The sequence below is a fragment of the Nylanderia fulva genome, unplaced genomic scaffold (assembly GCF_048542155.1).
Source record: "Nylanderia fulva isolate GAGA-0341 unplaced genomic scaffold, ASM4854215v1 Scaffold1365, whole genome shotgun sequence".
Taxonomy (NCBI): Eukaryota; Metazoa; Arthropoda; class Insecta; order Hymenoptera; family Formicidae; genus Nylanderia; species Nylanderia fulva.
In genome coordinates, this window is record NW_028189586.1 from 1 (window position 1) to 8,217 (window position 8,217).

Consider the following 8,217-nt stretch of genomic DNA (forward strand, 5'->3'; position numbering starts at 1 on the left):
AACCGCTAGTGATTTCCCTATTGAATTCCCTATCTTTTTCTTTCCTGCCCTACTCCCCACCTACTCTCCCTACCTCTTTTTTCCCACGGGTCCTGCCACTTCCCACCTTTTCCTATTTTTTTTCCTTTCAAACTCCTTACCCCTTTATCCTCCCCTTTCCTTTTTTTCCCTCCCTTTTTTTTCAAACCCCCCTCTCACCTCTTATCCCTAATCATCACCCCTTTTCTCCCTTTTTCCTCACAAACCTGCCACGCTTTCACACCCTTCACCCCTTTTACGGAACCGAAGCCTTTATTTTTGTTAATATACTAAAAAAAAATTAAAATTTTAAACAAAAAAATAGTGAAATAAAAAAATTGCGCTAAATTTATTTATAATCAAAAAAAAGGTTAAAATATTGCATAAAAAAGTAGTAAAAATCAAAAAAGTTCACTAAAAAGTGAAAAACAAAATTTAAAAAATATTTAGTAAATTTTTTAAATGATACAAGGGTTTAATTATTGCTTTTTTTTAAAAAAACCCGTTTATAATATATACAATACAAAATAAATTCAGTAAAAAATTTTATTATATTTTATTCATCTTATTTTAAATAAATGAAATTATGTTTTAAATTTAAACTGGAATGTATATACTTGTAAAGTTATTTTTATTTTTATAAAATTTTTTAGATAAATAGATATATATAAAAAAATTTTTTTATCTCTAATAATTTTTATTCAAAAATATTTAAACGTATATTCAAAAAATTAAGGCACAAAAATTTAAATTTAGGAAATTAAAAAAAATTTAAATTAAAATAAAAATTTTAATTTAAATTAAAAAAAAAAGTAAAAAAAAAGTAAAAAAAGTAATGTAAAAAAACTTACGCTTTTTTTTGTTTATGCCCTTTGTCTGTTTTGTTTCCTTTGGTAAAACCTTGTATAAAGGTTTCGCCGCCAAGCGGTATTTTTTTAATGATCGCGGTTTCTTTTAATATACTTTTATTTAAAACCCAAAAATTTTTAAAGGGTGTTAAAAAACGGCGGAGATTTTCAACAAAAGGGTCATCTTCCCCTTGGCGGGCCAATACCGAGAACGTGCCAGGCGCAACGAGAATTTGGGGGGTTTGCGCACGATTCGCGTCGAGCAAAAAAAAGACAGGGAGAAACCGTGTCACAGGTTTTTTGACGGTTGTCCCGCGTTGGGCGAAAAATTACTGAGATTGTCGAACGATTTAAAGGGAGAATTAACGCCTATACTTTGGGATTAGGCTTTTCCTGAACATACCGCCCCCTCGAATTAGCATTCGAAAAAGAAAAAAGGTTTAAAAATAAAAAAAGCATAATGAAAAAAACGCTGTACAAAAAATTCATACTCGAATCTTCAATAAAAAAGAAGGGGGTTTGCGCATTTAAACGAATTCCCCCGCCTAACGGAATTTTTTACTTCTTTCGGGTATTAATCGAACAGGCAAAAGCAAGTTTTACGATCGGTCTTTATATCAGCGGGGGGTTTTGGGACCGTGACAACGCGGCGTGGGCCATCTCTCCTATGACAGGCGACAATTCGTCCAAAGGTCCCAATGGTGGGGGAGCCAAGGGATTCGCACGGGACTTTTTGGCCAACTTTGGAAAATCGCGGGATAACGCCCTTTTGGGCTTTTGTTAAAGAGAATGCAGAAATCGCTTGACCAGGACCGCCAAAACTCTTCCGTCAGATTGAATCTTTCCCAACGCGCAACGTTCTCGTTAATTCAGCCGCTTGGGTTTCGGGGGGGGGAAAGAGGGGTACCTCAAAAAGACCAGCGTTAACGCGGAAAACCGGGATTATGGGAACGGGAGCGTTGGACGAATTTAAGCAAGCTTAAATGCGACAAAAAAGTGGTCTTTTTTTTAAAAAGTTAATGTATGGAGGCCGATGCAACGCTTTTGTGTTTTAACGCTCTTGACCCCGGTTTTCCCACATCCGCCGAAAGGGGTGGGGGCCGGGGGGTAGGAATGCCACCATTTCCCCTCGACGGACATTACAAAAGCTTGGATCGCGAATTGCTTCGCTGGCTTCGGAAAATTCTCGTTAGGCCCCATAAAAGGGGTTGTCCTTGTCTGAGTACAGGGACTGGGGTAGTCCCGGGGGGAAAAAAAATCGCTGTACGCTCAATAAAGGGGGTGGCGACGTAACGAAACAAGTTTAAATAAAAGCCTTGGTCGTTAAACATTAACAGCAATTTTAAACCTTTTGCGATTTGTGTCCGGGGCCGGGGCGCGGTTCGGACAGTGTTTGGTCCACGAATCAACCCAGTATGTATAAATGCGCAGCGGCAGGGTTTTTAACTCTTCCCCCCGGGTAAAAATCGCCCATGATTCGACAGGTTTTTTACGCCTCACGAGTGCATTGTACGCACTGAAAAAGAACCCCCAAACGGAAAAGCGCGAGATGGGGGTTCCAAATTCTTTAGGGAATGAAGCAGTTTTAAATTGGGGGACCAGCTTTAAACTTTCGAGATATTCAAATAATAAACTAGAAATGGTGGCTCGTAATACACGGATTTTTCGTCTTTCTGAAAAGGCAAGCAACGGAGCCGTCCTCTGATGCAAGAAGCCCGTCACGTCAAAAAAGGATGGTGTGGTAAGCTATTTTTTTTGTAACGAATTTTCCGTTGAAAAGCGGATTTCAACGGAAAACATCTCGGATTGCATAACTGGGGCCAAAAAAATGTTTGGCTTTCTGGACTCTTCGGGTTAGGATCGCTTGTAAGACGATGCGTTTTTAAGGATCAGTCGTAAAGAAAAGGAAAAAGAAAAAAACGGTAATTCGGAGCAATCAGGCCACGAAGATAACGTGATGCGATAAAACTAGGGTTCTTTAAAAGAAGAATGTGGTTGAGAACCTGTTCAGGCGGCTCGGCGGTATCGAGAGCTCGAAATTCGGCCAGGATTCGGGAAATTTGGCAAAGCCAAAAGGGACCTGACCACCATAAATTAAAATTTGCGAGACAGGGGGAGCTAACCGCGAAAGCACAAATGGGAAATTTTTGTCCTGCTTTGGGAACATGACCCAAAACTTCGGCCCAAAAGGACGAATGTCAAACGCGATTGGCAACAAAATTTTTCCATCGGGGGGGAGCTGTTTTCCAACGAGTGTGATGGTTGAGTGGTCCACATAAATTCGATACTGGGAAGTTGAAGACGGACCGCACAAATTAACTACCGGCGAAAAGGGAGCGCCGCCGACAATTCCAATGGGGGAACGTTTATCGTCTTGAGGGGAGCCCTTTGTTTTTGCGATAAAAGGTTTTGTTAATTGAGCCTCCATTAAAAAAGCAAGGAAAAACACGGCTGCGAACCATAGTTGAGGCATCGGAAAAGCCGGGAGTGGGGCTGGGGCAGAGTATGAATCCTGCGTCGCCACGGGGAATCTGAGCTCTCGAGATGGGGTAGTTGGTGATGAAAATTTTGCCCAGGGGTCGAAATTTTCCCCGAATGTCGTCGCCCACTGACATTGGATCCCCACAATTTTTCCCCAATAAAGATCTTTTGCCCGATGTGACGGGAGGGGGCCCATCCCATCGATCAAAAAACCCAGCGATTTTTCGGAGAATGTCTTTTCTTTTTTCCCCCGGAAAAGAGGGAGAGAACGCGAATTTGAAACGCATCGAGCTTTGGTTTCCAACAAACCCTAACACTTTTAAGGTTTCTCGCCCCGGGGGACTTTTTGAGTGGCTTCCTGATCGGCAGGATCGAGGTCTGCAAAAATCTGGGAAATTCTTTCCCCTTCTAGGGGAAACCCCCTTTTGCGAAACGCGATTAATTGGTCTCGTTTTTGCCGTGCAAGGATTGATCGCGGGTCCGAACGCGCATCATCAAGTATGTTTGATGACGTAGAAAAGGGACGGGCCAAAGGGAAAATTTAGCACCGTCATCTTTAGCGAGTTTGGGCTAGCATCGAAACGAGATCAGCGGCGGCATGCCGTACGTCACGGTAAAAAAAGCGGTATCGCGACAGGTTCGCTGGGGGAAAAGCGCCAAAATCGCTGGTAAACAGTATCCGGGAAATCAACTAAAATTTTTAGATACCTTTTGGGGATACGGCTAAATACGTAAAGAATTGGGCCACGCATTATACACGGCCCCAAACCTTTTAATTTGGCCGATAAACATATTTTCGTTTTAAAAAGAGGGTTCCGTTAGTGGTACGGGCAGGATGCATTAAAAAAACCCCATTTGAGTGTTCACTACTGTCACTAAGACAGCTGACGGTATGTAAAATTTTGATCCGGTTGGAAAAAATTTTCCCTGTCGGTGGAAATTTTTATCATTGCCAAGGTTTTTTTTTTGTATTCCTTGAGAAATCGTGGATTCGAACGATGATGGATTGCTTAAAAAGCCCCCCTAAAACGAAAAGGGCCCATTTGGCAATGAAGCGGATTTCCTAACGAGAGGGGGGCCCTTTTAAACGGGAAAATAAAAAATACTCCTTTGGGGTCGGGAAAGGGGGCAAAAGTGCTCTTCACACTTGCGCTTTGTCAGGGCCTTTATGTTGGGTCCGAGGGGCCTCTTCATCCCCAAAACGACGAAGGGGGAAAAACTAACGCTTTAAGGACGACTCCTGGGCGGTCCCCAAAATCAAAGATTGGTCCCGGGGGCGAAGCATTTGGCCCCGGGCAAAAACCACCGAAGTAGTATTTTGCGCGGTGGGCTCCGTTTCGGAACCTTTTCGAAAACCCATCGAGCGAGCCCGTATAAATCCCTCCGATTTCATATCATCGGGTCGGGACTTGGGGGCACATCCGCTAAATTGAGTCCGTCACATGGGTTTCCCCGTACCCTCTGCTTATTCGATTTGGTCATATTTTTTTCAACAAACGAAAATATGCGGGCCCTTGAAAAACGGGTTCGTCGCGATTTTGCCGGGGTAATTGTAAATGAGGGGGTGACGGCAACGGATTGCTCTCGCTGATCCGGGACAACATTGGGAAAATTTATTTTGGATCTAAACTTCGGGGGGGATTCGGTAAAAAGTAGAACGGGAAAACCTTTTTCCCGAGTGCCGTGCATTATAAAAGTCCAACAGGGCGATAACTTCACCCGGGGGGTCGCAAGCAAAAAATTAGAAAATTTGGCGCAAAGGTTTTCGATAGAAATGCGACACGACTTCGTTTTTCATTTGCGCTTGTTGCTGGGGGTGACTCCCTTTTCACCGGCGGGGTCGAATTATCGAAATTAATAACTTGATGCGTTTTTACACTGGGGGCATACGCGCGAATTTTAACAATCTTTGACGGAATCTTCTACTAAAAAAGTTTAAAAACGTTTTTGCTCTTTAAAACGAAACGTTGAAGGGGTGTTTTTCTTTAAAATGTCAACATTTGGTAAATAAATGTTGGGGCCCTTGCCCAACGGACATCGAACGAAACGGTGGGCGCGGTACGACACAAAAATTTTTTTTTTTTGAGAGAGGTGGTTTTTTCTTTAGAAAGGGGCCCATCGCCCGAGAGCGCGAATTCGAGCTAAAATTGTCGAGCTCATTTAACGCGATATTCCCCAAACCCCCAGCCCCTTGGTTTCCCAAACTTTACGCGAGTATTTTCAGTTTTTGTGCGCAGCAAAAAAAGCAATCATCCCTTTCACAGGGCGGTTGAGATTTTAAACGCTTGGGTTGCTTTTTTTTTTTGGTCCGGGAAACTGACGAAGGGCTAGCGGTTTCTGTGTCAGAAAGGGAATTTAACAGCGATTGTAAAAGCGTTGTACAAACGACGTTTTTGTCTACCGAGAACTAAATTCTCCCCCCCGCGTCGAAATTTTTATTGGTTTCCGCGAGGGTCCGCGTTACTTTCATCCCCCTTTTACACTAGCACAAATAAAAGTAAACGATCGACATTTGATAAAATATGATCATTATAAACTCGCGGAATTTTCGCGAAAGCTTTCCACTTGTCGATGCTCCCTCGAAATCGGTAGGGTTTATCCCGGAATGCACGCGGTCGGAAAAAATCATGAAGCCACTTACTTTTTGTGATGATTTAGCGGGAGGGGGTTCGGGATTCGTACTCTCTAATACCCCGCCAGTTCGGCAGCCTCGTTGTAGCAGTCCCACATTTCCCAAAAAAATTCTTTTTGAAGTGGGTTTCGTGGGTTGTCGCATCGTCCCCATGAACCCGATTCGAGTCGACTCCTGGGGAAATGGGAACTTCCTTCAAGGTACGAGCGTTAACGTGTCCCCCGCAGTGTCATTTTTGGCTTGCCCCAGCTTCTTGTAATTGATGACGCCCGTATACAAAATCACTTCTGTTTTCAGAGCCAAGCTCTTAAAGAGTCGAGGGGTTCATACGACACTGTTTGGAAGCCAATAATTGTCCTTTTGGGGACATCCGCTCGAAGACCAAAATTTTTGTTTCTCTTGGGAAAAACCCTTTTTAGAAGGGTTTGCACGCCAAGGCGGAGTTTTTGTTATGGTCACCCCGCGGATTCGTTTTAATATACTTTTATTCAAAACACAATTTTAAAAGAGTGTTGAAACGGGCGGACGATATTTTAACAAAAGGTGTATCGTTTTTTCTCGTCTCGTGGCTGGACGCTCTATGATCCCAGAAACCCCTGCCACGCGAAGCGAGAAATTTTTGGGGGTTTTCTTTCACTGCTTTGCTCCCGCTTTCCAAATCTGTTCTTTACCTGCGCCTCCGCCCCCCGTTCCTTTAGCTTAACCCTAATATGTGAATTCTTTCACTTCCCTAAAACCTTTTTCCTTTCATCTCCACTCCATCTCTTCATTCTTTTCCCCCTTTTTAAACCTCTTTCCTTTTTTTTATCCAATTCCTCTACCTTTTCTTGTCCATATCTTTCCATTTTCCCCCAACTTTATCATCCCTTCTTCATCCCGCCCCGTACCATATATCTGCGTACGCCAAAACAATGCACCTTTTCCCTCCATTTTAACCCCCCCCCCCCCCCCAACCTCCTTTCCCTTAGCTTTTCCTCAAATTTCCCTATCAAAAACGATAAGTGCGGCTCTTGGAAACCTTGCCTAAACCCCCCTTCCGCCAAAAATTTTTTCCCTCCTCCTTCCCCCCTCTTCCCTTACTCCTCTTTTTCCCTGTACACTTTTTCTATCCTACTCTTTAATCCCTCCCTCACCCCCTCCCTTCTTCCCCCAAAAAACACCTCCATCTCCGAATCAAACGCCGCCTTCTTTCCATAAGTGCCGCGACTACCTTTCCCCCCCTTCTTGTTTCCCCCTCTTTTCACCGATAGTTCAACACATAGATCTATCCATCACCCCCATTCCCTTCCTAAAACCTTCTACTCTCCGGTTCATATTTTCCCCCTCCTTTTCTTCCAAACCCTTTTCAGTTAAAATCCCCACGTATTCTTGTATACGTTGGCATAAATTTTACCCCTCATATTTTTTCCATTTATTCCCCTTCCCTTTTTAACTGGTACTATTACCCCCTTTTTCCCCTCCCCCCGGGCCCCTCTCCCTCCTACTCTGTTCACTTCCCCTACCCACCTTTTACCCTCTCCCCCATATTTTTATACCTCACTCGGTTCCCATCCTCCCCCGCTCTTTTTCCCTTTTTCAGTTTTCCCACATCCTCTTCACTTTTCCCCCCTGCTTTTCCCCCCTCCTCATCCCTCTCCCTTTTTTTTTTTTTCCCCTCTTCCCCCTTTTTTACCCTATCCCCCCCCATAATCCATAAATTTCCTTCCATTCCCCCCTTTTCTCCTCATTTCCCCCTTTTCTCTTTTTCCTTTCCCGTTTTAATCTTCCTACCTCTTCCTTCCGTTTTGCCTCTATGCCTCCTTGTCCTCTTAGCCCCTCTCCCCCCCCCTTTTTCCTTACACTTAGCCTATTTCCCCCTTACTTTTCATACCTTCTCCCCTCCTCCTTTTTTTTCCTCCTTCCCTTACTTTTTCCCCACCCTTTTTTTCCCTCTTCTCCTCACCCCGTCCCCCCCCTTTCCTTTTCCCTTTCCCCTCTCTTTTTCTCCTTTTCCTAATTCCTCTTCTATTCTTCCATTTTTCCTCTACTCCTCTTTAACCCCTCCTTCCAACCCCCCCCCCCACTCTATTTTCCCCTCTTTTCTTTCTCCCCCCTCTTTTCCCTCTCCCTCTTTTTCTTATTCCATTTTTCCCCCCCCCTTTTTTTCCCCTTTTCACTCTCCTCTTCTTTCAGCTTTACAATCAATGGGTGTGGTCCATTCTATGTTATTCCCACCTCCCCTTTTTTCCCTTTTTTTAT